The 16,840-nt window shown below is 42.2% G+C and overlaps 1 non-coding gene across 1 annotated transcript; it reads left to right on the top strand.

Moving 5' to 3' along the window:
• Nucleotides 1–15,480: 15,480 nt before the first annotated feature.
• On the top strand, nucleotides 15,481–15,644 carry LOC123825710. Its single transcript, XR_006786937.1, has one exon. It is a non-coding gene; the product is annotated as a U1 spliceosomal RNA (small nuclear RNA).
• The last annotated feature ends 1,196 nt before the right edge of the window (nucleotides 15,645–16,840 follow it).

The raw sequence follows: 16,840 nt of genomic DNA, 5'->3' as shown, positions 1-16,840 counted from the left end.
ATGTCCATGTCCACAAGATACACTGGGCACTTCTTTTCAGGAATGTGGTCCTCAAAGGTGGGACAAGAACTGGATCTGAGGACCTGGGCATTCCCTTCTGCCTCTGGAGTCTGGGATTCCAGGGCCAGTCACTCCTCTGCTCAAGAACCTAGAGTGGCTCCCCAAGGCTTCTCAGATTGAGTCTTACCTCTCTGGTGCCTCCCAAATACCATGTTCTCTAAGGCTCAGAACCAAGTCTTTCCTTTGCATTCTCCCCCTAAAAAATCTCCTGCTTGATGTTGCCTTGGCTGGTATGGTTCAATAGAATGAGTGCTGGCCTATGGACTGAAAGGTCACTGGTTTGATTCCCAGTCAGGGCACATGCCTGTGTTGTGGGCCAGGTCCATGGTTGGGGGCATTTGAGAGGCAACCGATCAATTCACATTCTCACACATTCATGTTTCTCTCCTTTTCTTTCTCTGTCCTATCCCTTCTCTCTAGAAATAAACAATTAAAATCTTTAAAAATCTCCTGCTCACTGTGGTCAAATTCCAAAATCCTTTGTTGTAGCTATCCACTTGTCCTTGGGTCCTCGTTCTTTCTCTTCATTTGCTTAACACAACTGTCTATCTGAAGTCATGCCAGACTCACCAGCTTCATTTCCCTACACAATACCTAGTCATCCTGCTCCCCAAGGCCTGGGGGTGGGTGCGCTCCTCGACAACCCCTTAGCCAGTAGATCCTCAGGCCTATCTGACCCTGCTGAATCTGCCCACCTCTTATGTCCCCTTGCTCCAGGCCACTGTGCACCCCTGGTTCTTCTTCTATTTTTTAAAATATTTTATTTATTTATTTTTAGACAGAGGGGAAGGGCGGAAGAAAAGAGAGGGAGAGAAACATCAATGTGGGAGAGATACATCAATTGATTACCTCTCTCATGCCCCAAACCAGAGACCTAGCCTGCAACCCAGGCATGTGCCCTGACTGGGAATTGAACTGGCGACCCTTTGGTACGTAGGCCAGCACTCAATCCAGTGAGCTACACCAGCCAGGGATGTATATTAAATATAAATAAAATATATGTATACTATTGTAACCAAATATTTGCATTAAGGTGCAACCGGCAATAATTCCAAATCACCAAGCTTCCTGGGGTTCAGTTTCTTCATCTGCAAAATGACAGGGTCTGATCAGATGTTTTCACCCACATTAGGGCCTGACTCCATGTAAATAACTTGTATATATTTGATTATTTGGGGGAGGACACATGAATGCTTCTGGTGGGTAAGTCTGAGGATCTGGGGTAACAGAGACTTAACTTTGTAAACTTTTGTTCTGTTTGATGATTTCCAGTTAAATGAGATAACTATTTAATTATAAAGTTGGGAAGGATATTATAGGATTAAAACAACATTTGATTTTCTTTTCAGGTTTGCACTGATGTGAGTCATGTTAAATCAAATTCAACTGATTTCCTACCCAAGGTAAAACAGGGACTGACCTTCTAAAGAAGTCCCATCATCCCTAGGAACAAATGTTCTACTATTGCTTATAAGCATGGAAATGGAGATTGAAGATAGGTGGAGGAAAATATTATGTTGTCACACACATTAAAAAATACTTTTTTTAATTTTATAAAAGTTTATTTATTTTATTTTATTTTTAAAAAAATACTTAAAAAAATCAGTGAGCTCTTAAGACATTTGAAATCTGATTCCACCATTGGCATATCCCAAGGAACCTAGAACTGTGTTTGCAGGAACAATGAAGTCCAAACTCCTATGGGGCCTGCTCTATCTGAAACCAAACTTTCTGCCTCTGTACACAGTGCTCTCCTAGGTCATTCCCACTCTCATGCAGCATCAAGGGCTCCACCCCAGGCCTTCCCCAACACAGTAAGGACTGTTCTGCTTCTGGGGCTTGCACCAAGCTGTGACTCCCTCCACCACCTCTAGAATACTTCCCCTTCTTCTCTCCACTTAGGCAAGTCTTATCTGTCTTCAGGGTCCTGTTCACATTCCAGCCTGTGAGAGTTTAGGCCCCAGTATTAACTCACATTGGTTAAGCATTTTACAATTTGTACTTTCATGCACACGAAGGCATTTGTTTCTCCTGACACCCTCGAGGGGCAAGAATTACCATCTTTTTTTTACTCATGAGGAAACAGACTTCAGACAGGTCAGGTAACATATTCCTTGTCATAGAGCAACTGTGAGGTGTTGGGATCCAGGGGTCTTAGGTTTTCTGACTCCAGGTCTAGGGCTTCCCTTCCTCAAAATCCAGCTAAACCTGCCTGGTTCCTCCTCAGACTGCAGTGCCTCCTAGATGACCACCCTCACCTTGTCATGGTCTGACTGCGGGGATTCCCAAGTTTTACTCATCTTTGCCATACCTGGTACCTTCTGTAGTGTTACTTATTTGATTTTTTTTAGTAGCTAAATGAATTTTAATCACCAACTGACAAACTGCTTATAATGAACCTTTATGTTTTTCTCAGAAAAAAATGTACCATATTTTTCAGACTATAAGATGTACCCCCCCACCCCCGGCAATTTGGGAGGAATAATGGTTGTTAGTGCTGCTGTTGAGTTCTGTTTACATTTACATTGATGAAATATTATGTTATTTATGTTATTAAATATTTTACCACATTTTTTGCTTCAAAGATTTTTTCCCTATTTTTTTCCTCTAAAACCTAGGTGTGTCTTATGGCAAAGACGCTACTACATATAGAAGAGAGGGAAGCCTCTGCCCATTACTGGGAAATTTTTCTAATAGTGAAAATATATACCCCACAGGAAGAAGAAAATAGACTATCTAAATAAAACCTAGTGATTTGCTGATACATTAATTTGCTTTGCTTTCCCTGATATAGATATGAGGAGAGAGAGAAAAAAGAGAGTAGAGGAAAAGGGCCCTGACTGGTGTAGCTCCGTGGATTGAGTGTGAGCTGCTGACCAAAGGGTTGTTGGTTCGATTCCCAGTCAGGGCACATGCCTGGGTTGCGGGTCATGTCCCCAGTAGGGGGTGCACGAGGGGCAACCACACACTGATGCTTCTCTCCCTCTCTCCTTCCCCCTCTCTAAAAATAAATAAATAAATAAAAGATTAAGCCATTATCTTCAATTACACGCTGAAGAATCTCACAGGCTAAACGTATAAAAAAAAAGAGTAGAGGAGAAGGGCAAGGAGGGGAAGAAATGGGAAGGAGGAAAAGGGGAGAAGTAGAGTTAGAGGGAAGGCATGGGGCTATTTTTCTTTAATTTGACTCATTTTTCTTAACTTAAAGAAGATACCTGAGGAGAAAACTCAGTATCGTAAATAGAAAACTGCTTATTATAAATTATAAGTATAAAAATAAATACAATACTAAGTTACCTTAAAATTGTTCAAAGACTTAAATTTAATACCTAAAACTATAAAACTTTCAGAAGAAAACATAGGGGTAAATCTTTATAATCTTGGATTTGGCAATGGTTTCTTAGATATGATACCAAAAGTATAAGCAACCAAAGAAAAAATATAGGAAAATTGGACTTTAAAAATTTTTTTAATTTGTATATCAAAGGAAACAATGAAGAAAGTTAACGACAACACACAGAATGGAAGAAAACATTAGCAAACCATATATCTGATAAGAGACTTATATTCAGAATATGTAAAGAACTGTTATAGTCCTGGCTGGTGTGGCTTGGTTGGTTGGAGCATCGTCCCTTGGGCTGAAACATCACGGGTTCGATTTCCAGTCAGGGCACATGCCTAGGTTGCGGGTTTGGTCCCCAGTCAGGGCATATGTGAGAAGCCACCTATCAATGTTTCTCTCTGAAGTGGATGTTTCCTCTCTCTTCCCCCATTCCCCTCTAATTCAATCAATCAATCACTTTCCCCTCCTGAACCCATCATCTAAAGAAAAAAAGAACTATTACAATTCAACAGTAAAGACAAATAACTCAATTAAAAATGGGCAAAGAACTGGAATACACACTTCTCCAAAGAAGGTATACGAATGGCCAAAAAGCACATGAAAAGATGTTCATCATTATTAGTTATTAGGGAAATGCAAAGTAAAATCACAATAAGATGCCATTTCACACCCACTAAGATGGATATGATAACAATTAAATATTTTTATTTATTAATATTTTTTAGAGAGAGAGAGAAAGAGAAACATCAATTGGTTGTTCCACCTATTTCTGCATTCATTGGATGATTCTTGTATGTGTCCTGACTGGGGATCAAACCCACAACCTTGGTGTATCGGGATGATGTTCTAACCAACTGAACTACACAGCCAGGGCCTATAATAATTTTTTTTTAAGAAATAATTTTTTAAAGCCCAAAAAGAACCAGTGTTGGTTAGGATGTGTAGAAATTAGTACATTTGTACATTGCTGGTGGGAATATAAAATGGAATTGCCACTGTGGAAAACAACTTAGCAATTCCTCAAAAAATTAAACATATAATTAGCATAAACCCAGCAATTCCAGGTATATAACCAAGAGAGGTAAAGACAAATGTTCACACTAAAACTTGTACACAAATGCTCATAGTAGCACTATTCTTATTAGACAAAAAGTGGAGACAACCCAAATGTCCATCGACTTATAAATGTAGTCTGTATCCATACAATTCATCTATGAAAAGGAATGAGTCACTGATACATGCTAAAACATGGATCTACCTTGAAAACATACTAAGTGAAAGAAACCAGATACAAAAGGTTGCATATTTTATGGTTCTGTTTACATGGAGTGTCCAGAGTAGAAGAATCCAGAGAGACAGAAAGCAGATAAATGGCTGCCAGGAGCAGGGGGAAGGGAGGAATAGGGAGTGACTGCTGATGGGTAAGAAGTTTCCTTCGGTGTGATGAAATATTTTGGAACTAGATAATGGTGATAATTTGCACATTATCATAAACATACTAGATGTCACAAAACATGTAATGTATACTTTAAAAATGTTGAGCCCTGGCTGGTGTAGTTCAGTGGATTGAGAGCCAGCCTGCAAACTGAATGGTTGCCAGTTTGATTCCCAGTCAGGACACATGCCTGGGTTGCAGGCCAGGTCCCTGGTTGGGGGTATGAGAGGCAATGGATTGATGTTTCTCCGGCACGTTGATGTTTCTCTCCCTCTCTTTCTCCCTCCCTTCCCCTTTGTCTAAAAATAAATAAATAAAATCTTTAAAAAATGTTGAAATTATGAATGTTATGTGAATATTACCACAATAAAACTACAATTGATATTAAAGCACCCAGTGAATGCATGAGTGGAACAACAAACTGATGTTTCTCTCTTTCTCTCTCTCTTCCTAAAATCAATAAAAAAAGTTTTTTTAAAGGTGAGACTCCAGGTCTAAGGGTCTTGTCTTGTGTGTATGTGTGAGAAAGAGAGTGACAGAGACAGAGACACAGAAAGTTAGGAGGTGTAAAAGGCTTGGCACCAACCTGAGACTTCCTCCTGGGTAGAACCAATTGGCTTGAAAGGAGAACCAGAGGTACCACTTTTCTCATGGGGCTATCTCAGCGAGCTGGCAGAGACCACCTAAGATCACCGGGGCACCACCTGTGCCTTAGGTGCATGCTGTGTGAGCACTAGTATAATTCATATACTGCAAAAGGTGCTGGCTATGGGGACAGATGGTTGCATTTCAACCGAAGCTTAATCCTTAAGCCAAAGGCTGTGGTGCAGGGGCTGCTTCAGCACAGAGGAGGGAGTCTTCCAGTATTTGTCTGCCTGAGGGGCACCTTTCTGAGCACTTCTTTATATTTTGGGAAACCTGGTTATAGAAAACGGTATGAACTGGAAAACAAATAAGACTTTGTTGCAATTCTTGTTTCCACCACATTCCAGCTGTGAGACCTTGTTCTAATTACTGGACCTTCTCAAAATCTTTATTTGCTCATCTGTAAAATGGGGAAAACATCTCAGAAGAGTGTAAAGATTAAAAGAGGTGTGTGTACACACTGATTATGAGTTTTTATTGTTTCTTACCCTGTGTTTCCTATTAATTAACTTCAGCTTTCATTTTGGCTTACAAACTTTTTTTTTTGCGCTAGAAAAGTAATATAACCATACAAAAGAAAATATGATAAAAAATTAAATAACACCTTTTCCACCTGCCCCAAGTTCAACTATTTTTGCATTTTGTTTTATTCCCTTTCTATATTTTTTCTAAACTTTTATAATTTTTAAAAATTGGGTTTAGAAACAGAGAGGAAAGGAGAGAAACATCAATTTGTTGTTTGTTTATGCATTCATTGGTTGTTTCTCTAAGCTTTTAAAAAAGCACAGTTGTATGTTTTTGTTGCTTCATTGTCTTCACAGGCATAATTTTCATGGCTGAATACACAATTTCCACAAATACCATATTTTTAGAAAAAAGATTTTATTTACTTATTTTTAGAGAGAGGGGAAGGGAGGAAGAAAGAGAGGGAGAGAAATATCAATGTGCAGTTGCCTCTCATGTGCCCCTTGTTGGGGACTTGGCCCACAACCCAGGCAAGGGCCCTGACTGGTAATCGAACCTGCAACTCTTTGGTTTACAGACTGATGCTCAATCCACTGAGCCACACCAGTCAGGGATCACAAGTAACATATTTTGCTGAGTAATTTCCCTCTTGTTAAATATTTACACAGCCACCATATTTTGCTCTTATATGTAAAACTTTGATGAAAATCTCTGAGAATACGATGATGTCTGTCCAGAAAAAGTACAGCCATTGCTAATATAATGAGAACAGTTTGCACGACATCAATGTAACCTGGCAGCCAAGGAGAGTGGACTGGAACGTGCATGACTGAATGATGATGACTTCACTGTCAGTGGGGGTGGTAGACACCACTGAGTTGAGCATGTGTACTGAGTGGCCACTGCATTCAAAATGACTGAGGAGAGCAATGATTCTGCATTAAATTTCGCCTTAAACTTGAACATTCCTCCATGGAAACTATTTGGATGATTCAGAAGGCTGCAGCAATGAGCAACTGGTGATTGGCAGCTTCATCATGACAACATACCCACTCTTGGATCACGTCTCATGCAGAGTTTTTTTGTGAAAGAGCAAATCACCCAGGTGACTCAGCCCTGCTACAGCCCAGATTTGGTGCCCTGGGACTTCTGGCTTTTCCCCAAACTAAAATCACCTCCAAAAGGGAAGAGAGTTCAGACCATCAGTGAGATTCAGGAAAATATGACGGGGCAGCTGATGGCGACTGGGAGAACTGGGTGAAGTCCCAAGGTGCTTACTTTGAAGGGAACTGAGGTGTCATTGTCCTGTGTACAAGTATCTTGTATCTTCTTCGATAAATGTCTCCATTTTTCATATTACATGGTTGGATGCCTTCTGGTCTGATCTTGTATATGTCTCCCAAATTTCTTTCCTCTTTTTTAAAAATTAATTAATTAGTATTATTTTTTAGAGAAGGGGAGAAACATTGATGTGAGAGGAAAACATTGATCAGCTGCCTCATGTATGAGCCCTGACTGGGAACCAAACCTAAAACCCAGGCATGTACCCTGACTGGGAATCAAACCAGTGACCTTTTGTTTTGCAAGACAAGACATCCAACTAACTGAGCCATACCAGTCAGGATTTGATTGTTTTCTTAAAATACAGTCCCAGAAATAGAAACATTGGGTCAAATCTGTGAGCATTTCTCTGGATTTGGTGGTGCATAATCTTGTAATTATTTGTAACTGTAAATGCAGGATACACAGCTGATATCTGTTCATCTTATCTAAAGGATGGGAGTAGGCATATTAGTACTTGCTTTGCAGAAATCCATCTAAACTAGATCTAGAACTAAATCCATCTATACCTAGATCCTTGGTCTATGAACCTTGTAACCTTATAGCTGTAGAAAATATTTCCCACCTGGGGTGGTGAACACACAATACAGTATACAGATGAGTATTAGAGAATTGTACACCTGAAACCTATATAATTTATTAACCAATGTCACCCCGACAAATTCCATGAAAAATAAATACATAAATAAAAAATAAAAAGAACCAAAAAATAAAAAATAAAAATAAAGAAAATATTTCCCACTTCATAGGGCAGATGTGAGGATTAAACATATTAATGCAAAATAGCTAGATGAGGGTCTAGCATGAGCGAGCACTCAGTCACTGTCAATCCCTGTTCTCGTTCTCACAGAATAAATGCACAGGTGTTGTCTGGACTGTGGCTCTTCGTGGACTCCTGGTGATCAACGCCTTCCTTCCTGGGGACTTAGAGGTTAAGTTTTGTGAGGTTATTATCACTTGACTAATGGCTTCTGACTGCTAAGAGATGCTTGTATTGTTCTGCAGGTTTGTTTGTTTTCAAATACAGATTCATAAGGAGAACTATGCAGTCAAAGACGTGGAGTCTTTCTCCAATACATACAGCCTCAGATATCAGCAAGACACCTTTAGGTGGGTAACAGAAAGGAGGTGAGGGAATCTGGCAGTTGTGTTTGTTTATTTCTTTATTTATACCTTGCTTGGTTTCAAAAAGGACATGAGGCATTTATAGGGCCACGTATTCTGCGGCAGGTACCTGGCATCCAGTAAGACTGATAGCCATTAGCTGCTGGCTATTATTTCTGATAGTAACCGAAGGAGCAAAGTATCATTAACAAGTTAAAAAGAATAAAATGCTAGAGGGAAAATACGGGGAAGTGATAACATGAATCCGAGGCTGGTACACAAACACACAGCACAAAGTTCTGCTTACACAACTGCTGAAAGTGGGTTACAGATCTGTTGAAATTTCTAGAGGCCCAAGCAAATATTTGTTACATAATTCACATGAGGCTTGGGAGAAAGTTCTCCTGTAAGTCTCCTTCAGTTTGTATTATTAGTATCTACCCCCACTTTTTTTTTTTAAATCGGCATGTCCCTTGTCTAGCTCCAGTCTTCTGCATCTCTTCTCCAAGGAGTCAGGTGGCGTGGAGTGCTCACTGGGACATGTTCTCATTTTATGTGTCCACGTCAGGTCAGGAGATGTGAACTAATTCAAAGCAGCACAATGCTTTCTTAAAATTACACACTTCCAATGTTAGATTTCAATTTCCTCCTATCAGTGTTATAAAACAAATCTCATAATGCAAAAAAAAAACCCCATGAAATATTTTTAATCTAAGGTTATCAAATATAAAGAGATATATACTACATGGAGAAACAGGCATTCTCAAACATGATTCATAGAGTATGCATCTGCACTGCCTCTTTGGAGGAAGGAAAATTTGGCTATGCTGGTCAGAATTCAAAATGCGCACACCCTTTGAGTCAGCAGGTCTGCTTCCGGATCCCACAGGCACCCAAAGATGCGCGCACAGTGATTGCATCGACATGTTCTTTTGGGAGCAAGACTGAAAATAACCTGCATGTCCACCAGTAGGGGAGTTGGTTAAATAAAGTGTGGTATATTGCCCTGGCTGATGGCTCAGTTGGTTGGTGCATCGTCCCATACACCAAGAGGGTTTTGGGTTGGACCCCTGGTTGGGGTGCATGCAGGGAGTGGGGGTCAACCAACTGATGTTTCTCTCTTTCTCTCTCAAAACATTGAATGTGTCCTTGGCTGAGGATTGAAAAGAAAAAAAAAGTATGGCATTGCCATATAATGGAACGCTCAGCAGCTGTGAAAATAAACGAAGCAGATATGTACAAACTGACATGAAACATTCTCCAAAATATGTTTTTATGTGAAAAAAAGCAAGGGGGAAGCAAGTAACTAGCATGTGCTATCATCTTGTGTTTTTCCACAAGGTGATGCACATGCATAAATTATTTCTAGAAAGTTCCACAAGAAACTGGCAACAGTGTTCACCTCAGGAGGTGATGATAGGGCTGGGGTTGGACAGAGGCAGGAGGGCAGCTTGCTTTTCACTTTTCTCTCTTTATACTGTTGAATTTTTTCAAAATATAAAAAGAAGTGAAAAAGAAAAACGTAAAACAAATCTTATTAGAAAACACCTATACTGTGTTGTACAGGCTTTATTTCCTTGCTGGAGAAAGCATATGTGGTCTTTGAACTGGGGTGGCACTACACTCCTCCTCCTGCCCGTGTGTACATTACAAGAGACACTCAATGACCCTTTCTGACCCAACAGTCCTGACTCAATCACTAACTGGTGGAGTGATCCTGGAAAAGCCTGCCTTTCTTGGTGTTAGGGTGCAGCAATGACAAGATGGACAGTGTCCTGCCCTCTCAAAGCTTAAACCAGGCAGAGGGAGCAGCGTGGCCAAGGGCATGGAGGTGAGAAAGTCCATGTCCACCAACTCCAGTTCCTCATTTCCGACTAATCCCACCCCTTTTTCTCATGCTCCCTGTGCCCACTCTCCTGGGCTGCTCTGCCTGGCCACATTCTAAACCAAAGATCTTTAGTACTAAATGCTGGAGCCATGTGGAAACTGCCCAGAGGGACCCTGAGGATAGAATCAGGAAGAAATGGCCAGTTGGACTGGCCTCCGAGGTTTCTTTCCATGGGTTGTGTGAAAGTTCGGGCTAGGTGGTAATAGTTTTTGAACATAAAAATGTAGGTTTATTTTATCCTTAAAACATATACTCAGTGCCTTTGTCTCTTTGGATGTCTGCAACTAGGTCACAAGATCCTTTTCTTTAAGCAAGGCTGCTGTTCATTCTGGGGCAGCACTATTCATTGTCGATTCTTATCCTGTTGTAGGAATTAGGTGATTTTGCACAGTGTCCTCAGCTCTGGACTAACTAGACAGCTATGCCCATGACATTGTCATGGGTTTTGAAGCTTTAGTTAGGAATTCTCAGGAAAAAAATGTCCAAAATCAGAGATGCATTGTGGGGGAGAGAGAAAGGCATGCACCTTGGAATCAGGGGGCCTTGTGTTCAAATCAGACTGTCACATGCACTCAGTAATTAACCTCAGTTTCTTCATAAAATGGGGATAACAACACAGAACTGCCCTAAGGAAACACAGATAAGGCATGTAAGGAACTAGCACAAAGAAGGTCCTCAATAACAGTAGCACTTACTATACTTTCTATCAAGTTCCTTGTTTTCATATCACAAAACTGACCAACTACCAGTAGTCCTTTTTTAAAAGGTGCCAGTAAAAATAATAACTAGCATTCATTAAGCACTTATTATGAGGCACTCTTCTAAGTGCTTTACATGTATTAATTCACTGAGTATTTACAGCAAGGCTTTGAGGTTGATAAAGTTATTTTACAGACAGGAGAGCCGAGGCTCAGAGACGCTAAATAACCTGTGCAAGGTTGCCCAGCATCTCAGCCCAGCTGGGACGGAAACCCAGGCGGTAGGTCTCTGCCGACTAGATAGAGGCGCAGCACTCACTCATCAAAACGTTCCTCTGTGGCAACCCAAGACAGCTCAACCCGGCTCAGGGGGAAAAATGAACGAATTCCTCCAGCTACAGATTTAGCCAACTGGGGCCGAAGGGGTTATTCCCACTGAGACGCCAGCACCCCGGCTCCTAGAGAGGCGCTGTCGTGGGCGGGAGGCAAATGCACTTCCGGCGTGTGTGAGGACTCCGGGAATGTGACCGGTTCGCGGCGCTATACCGGCAAGGCCCTCCCCGCAAAGGATCCCCGTCCTGTGCATGGTGCGGGGGGGGAAAGGGCAGGGCTCCGCGTAAAGGCATCCCTGCCCTCCTGAGTCCCAGAAAGGGAGGATCCTGAACCGGGGAGGGGAGGGCCGGCCCGCGCAGACCGTGAGCGCGCTGGGAATGCGGCAGAGGGCCGTCCTTAAACTTGGTTGCCGCAATGCATTCTGGTCCGCTACTCGCAGGGCGATCGGGAGGCACGTGGCTCCGGGCGGTTCTCCGGGAAGGGTCCTTTGCAGAGAGTGGTTCTCTGCCGGCCCCTCCCTAAGACCTTGAGCCTTCCAAAGCCCCGGGAAAGAAAGCATTCCCTTATCTTCCTCCTGCTTAGTGCTGGCCGGCCCGCTTCTTCCTCGTTCCTCACAACCTCCGTGAGAAGTCAGTGGCATCATTTCCATTTTATAGGCTACTTGTTTGTAAGATCTATTTTATAACCGGGCTCGTCGAGACGCCTGCGCTCTAGAGGCAAAGCCAGGAGCCAGGACTGCAGCTGCGCGGGTCAGGCCTCTTCCCGTGTTGGGGTGATGACTTGACCATCTGGCTAACTCCTCTAAAAAGCAGGTCTAACAGTGACCTTCCTGGACGTTCTGGCAAGAGAGATGGCTCATTCTCAGTCAAGTTGGAACCTTAGTTATCTTTTCTCCTGCTCTCCCTTTCAATTCTCTAATCCTTACCAAGTTTTTAGACTTCATGTTTTTTGGCCCAACCCATCTTTCTAGTCTTCCTGCCACGTCTTTCAACCTCATTGTTAACAAACCGGTGTTGTTGCAGTAACCTGCAGTCTTAGATGTCTCCCCGTTTATTGCATATGCCACTCCACTACCCTTGCGTCTACCCACTCCCTTGTTCGATAAACCATATATACTCTTTAAAACTGTAAGCTAAAGTAACAATTTTTTAGCATGGCACTTAAGACCATTTGAAACTTGGCTTCAGCCCATTTTTCTAACCTGATTTCTCTTGGTTTCCTAAGTAGAGGGTATAGACTGGTCACTACAATTGGAAGTTGTGTCTCAACTGGTTACCAAATGCCTTCTTAAAATTTGAATTGAAATTTATTTTAAAATTGGAAGAGTTCATTTAAAAAGTCCATATTTCCAGCTTCTTTTGCAACATCAGTGGAGCTGGAAACAGTCGGCCCATGTTCTTGCATTCAGAAACTGGTTTAAACTGAGAAGTGGCTGCTCTCTTACATAGGGCTGTGTCCCCAGTTCACTTTAGGTTCTCCCACTCCCAAGTACTCTTTGTCTCTAAGCCTGAGAATCAGCCGTTGTGCTTGCATGAATGTTTTCCATCTCTGTAGAGAAATAGGCTTTTGGTTTCGGTAACTCTATCAAAAGTCACAAATGGCCCTGGCCGGCGTGGCTTAGTTCGTTGGAGCGTCATTCTGTAAACTGAAAGGTCACAGGTTTGATTCCCAGTCAGGGCATATGTCTAGGTTTTGGTTTAAGTCCTTGGTCAGGGTGTGTAAGAGGGGCAACCAGTCGATGTTTCTTTCTCACATCGATGTTACTTTCCCTCTCTTTCTCCTTCCCTTCCCCTCTCTAAAGTCAGTAAGAATGTCCTTGGGTGAAGATTAAAAAAAAAGGAAATTTAAAAAGTGCACAAATGGAAAGTAGACCGAGAGAGATGCATGTATGTGTAAAGACAACAGAATAAGCACCCAGCCTACTTGACTTACTTGCTTTTCTTTATGGAGCCCATAGCCATTTGAATTTTCCACTCAGGCCCTATAGAAACCCTTACATATGGCTAGATTAATTGCCTGACAGCCTCAAATGGACCGGAGGACTGTATCTTTGCATCGTCTTCATGGAGTGAATTCTGTTCAACAAGATCCATGGCTAGTTTTACTTTGAAACGTTCCCTGACAAGCAACCGTCCAGCCAACTCCATCCATCCATCTCGTCAGCATTTCTGGAGGTCAGGCACTGGGTTAGATGGGTATGACCAAGCCACCACCATCTCTCCCTTCTCTGGATTTCTAAGGCTGTGCCTGAATCAATCAATGTCTTATGCATGGTAGGTGATCAATATAGAATTATCAACTTGGTAAATGTCACAGTCACATCTTATCCCCCTGGTTAGATTTTAAGATCTTTGAGAGCGGGCATTGAAATTGTATCTATCTTTGCAAACTAGAACAAACTAGCACAGTGCCTGGCACATAGCTGACATTCGGTAATAGTCTGAGAAAATACGTGCTGTAAGGAGGTGCCTTAGACAAATAATAGATGTGCACCCCACAGCTGGAAGCACCATCCACCCATGTTATCCCCCAAGCTTAGGTGGTGCAGAGGGAGGGAAGGGCATCCCCAGAGAGCAGAGGCCTTACTCAGTCCTAAAAGTGGGGAGCATTTTGCAGCCACCTTGACCTGTTCAGGATCCAGTTGTATCCATGTGACCTTGTGAGCTTAAGCCCAACTTGATTCTGTTTCTGAATTCCAAGCTCTAGAATAACAATAGTTCACATGTAGTGAGGCACTGCCAAATGCTTCATATCCATGGCCTCTGTCCGACCTCACCACTGTCCTAGAACCAATGTGTGTATTGTATCTCCTTTTTGCAGATGAGAAGGCTGAGTCTCCAGTGCCTGAGCAGCTTGCCTGAGGCCAATAGTAACTGGCTGAACCAGGAATTCAAATTCCTGTGAAGTGATTCCAGGGTCTCTGAGTTTAGTACTGTGTTGCTTCTGGACATCTAAGGCTGAAGAAGGATGTTGGGGAGGACCAGATTCCGCTGTCTGTTAATTTGGGTTCTAGGTTATGTGCCGAGTAGTAAACCTAATGCAAATGCCAACCCTCAATGTCTTTATGCTCATTTTTTTCTTATATCCTTCTTTAACTTTCTACCTAAGGACTTAAAATGTAATCTTCACCCTGGCTGGTATGGATCAGTGGATTGAGTGCTGGCCTGCCAACCGAAGTGCTGCCAATTCAATTCCCAGTCAGGGCACATGCGTAGGTTGTGGGCCAGGTCCCCAGTAGGGGGCGTGCGAGAGGCAACCACACCTTGATGTTTCTCTGCCTCTCTTTCTCCCCCCTTCTCCTCTCTAAAAATAAATTTAAAAATCTTTTTAAAAAATAAAATATATAAATATCTTTATAACCAATAAACTCTTTAAAAGTCCAAGGAGAAGACATCAGATTTTAAAAAATCAAACTGACACCGTAACTTCAAACTCTTGAATAACAAGTCTGTGTTCATAGGAGGAAGTCACAAGAGGGAGAAGTAGCTTCCCAAAGAAAAGGCACAGAAGGAATGCAGCAGTGAACTAAACACTCACAACTCCAGGCACTGAAAGGCTTTTATATTTTATCTCGCTGAATTCTTATGTATGAAGGTTTTATCCTGCTGTGCAGAAGAGGGAAGTGAAGCTTCCAGTGGAAAGTTGGGGTGGGGCAAGGATAGAAGTAGGGAGGCCTGCTAGGTTATTGCAATAATGCATGCCACAGTGTGTGGAATATGGTAATTTGTGCAGAAGTGGTGGTAATGGAAGCGGTGAAATATGGGCAGATTCAGGATATATTTCGAAGGTAGAGCTTACAGGATTTCTCAGATTAGAAATTGGCTATGATTTAAAGACAGGAGTTAAGAATCACTCTAAGGTTTTTGACCTGAGCAACTGAAGGAGGAGTTGCCATCAACTGAGGTAGAAAAGGCTGGGGGTGGAGCAGGCTTGGGAGTCTCAGGTGTTTCAATATTTACAAGCACAGTCTTTCAGTGAGAGAAATACAGATATGACCAGAGCACACAACAGGGTTTGGTAACAGGGTGCAGAAGTTAGGATTCAAGATCAACATTTAAAACATCAGTGGTACTTCTATAAGGGCAAAGAGCTACTCCAGAGATTCTCTAGTGAGTAACGTGGGTTCATATCAAAATCACTTGTGAAGTCTTTTCAATCTAAACCACTGATACTTACCCGGCAGGGGAGATACCATGATCAAGAAGGTGGTTTTCTCAGGGCGAGCCTTATCCATTGCACTCCAGATGTGCTGACCCCTGTCATTTCCCCAAATGTGGGAAACTCGACTGCATGATTTGTGGTAGTGGGGGACTGTGTTCATGCTCTCCCCTGGGAAAAGTAAATAAATAAACCACTCAGGCAATCTTTACTCCCTAAAATGTTGGGAGAAGGGGTGGTGGGAGCAGTGGCTGCCACAGTGTGTGCAGTCAGTGCAGCAGTGAAGACTGAGGACGCTAAGAAGGAGGAGGGCAGGGTATGCAGTAAAGGGCTCATCTTAATGGAACAACTATTTCCCCCAAGTTGGAAATCAGTTATCAAGAAACAGGACCAGAGAGAATCATCAGGACCTAGATTTTTATTCTTTTAACCATATTTTTATTTATAAAATGACAACAAAGATGTTAACAGACACTTACTTATCTCTGACTTTTCCTGAAATTTTAAAATGAGAGTAAAGCCGTGGCTGGTGTGCTCAGTTGATTGGAGTGTCATTCCATAGTGGAAAGGCTGTGGGTTTGATTCCCCATCAGGGCACACACCTAGTTTGTAGGTTGGATCCCAGGACCTGGTGCACAGTATGGGAAGCAACCAATCGATGTTTCTCTCTGGTTTCAGTGTTTCTCTTGCCCTTCCTCTCTCTCTAAAATGCAATAAAGCCCTGATCGGTGTGGCTCAGTTGGTTGGGTGTTATCTTGCAAAACGAAGGGTCTTTGGTTCCATTCCCAGTGGGTTCACATCCTTGGATTGCGGGTTCGGTCCCCAGTCATTGGCCCACAAGAGGCAACCAGTTGATGTTTTTCTCTCATATTGATGTTCCTCTTTCTCTCTTTCTCCCTCCCTTCCCCTCTCTCTAAAAATAAATAAATATTTTTTTTAAAAAAGCAATGAGAAAATGTCCTTGGATGAGGATAAAAAATTATGATAATAATAATAAATAAAATGAGAGTAAAGGAATTTTTAACAGGTTTAAGTACATAAAGACAAAGAGCTAGGCAAAAGATGAAAGCAGATAAAAGATAACACTTTTTGAGCTTGAAAGCAGAGAACCCTTTCTGGTAAGTATGGTGGGCTATTCAGACCAATCTACTCTCTGAAAACAATACAAATGTGGAATAAAATGTATAATTTAAAAACTCCTTGCTCTGGCTGGCCTAGCTCAGTGGATTGAGCGCGGGCTGGGAACCAAAGTGTCCCAGGTTCGATTCCCAGCTAGGGTACATTCCTGGGTTGCAGGCCATAACCCCCAGCAACCGCACATTGATGTTTCTCTCTCTCTCTCTCTCTCCCCCCCCTTCCCTCCCTAAAAA

The sequence above is a fragment of the Phyllostomus hastatus genome, unplaced genomic scaffold (assembly GCF_019186645.2).
Source record: "Phyllostomus hastatus isolate PE091 unplaced genomic scaffold, TTU_PhHast_1.1 phas_contig_64, whole genome shotgun sequence".
Classification (NCBI taxonomy): domain Eukaryota; kingdom Metazoa; phylum Chordata; class Mammalia; order Chiroptera; family Phyllostomidae; genus Phyllostomus; species Phyllostomus hastatus.
Note: the sequence above shows the minus strand (reverse complement) of the source record. Positions and strands in the feature narration are given on the sequence as shown.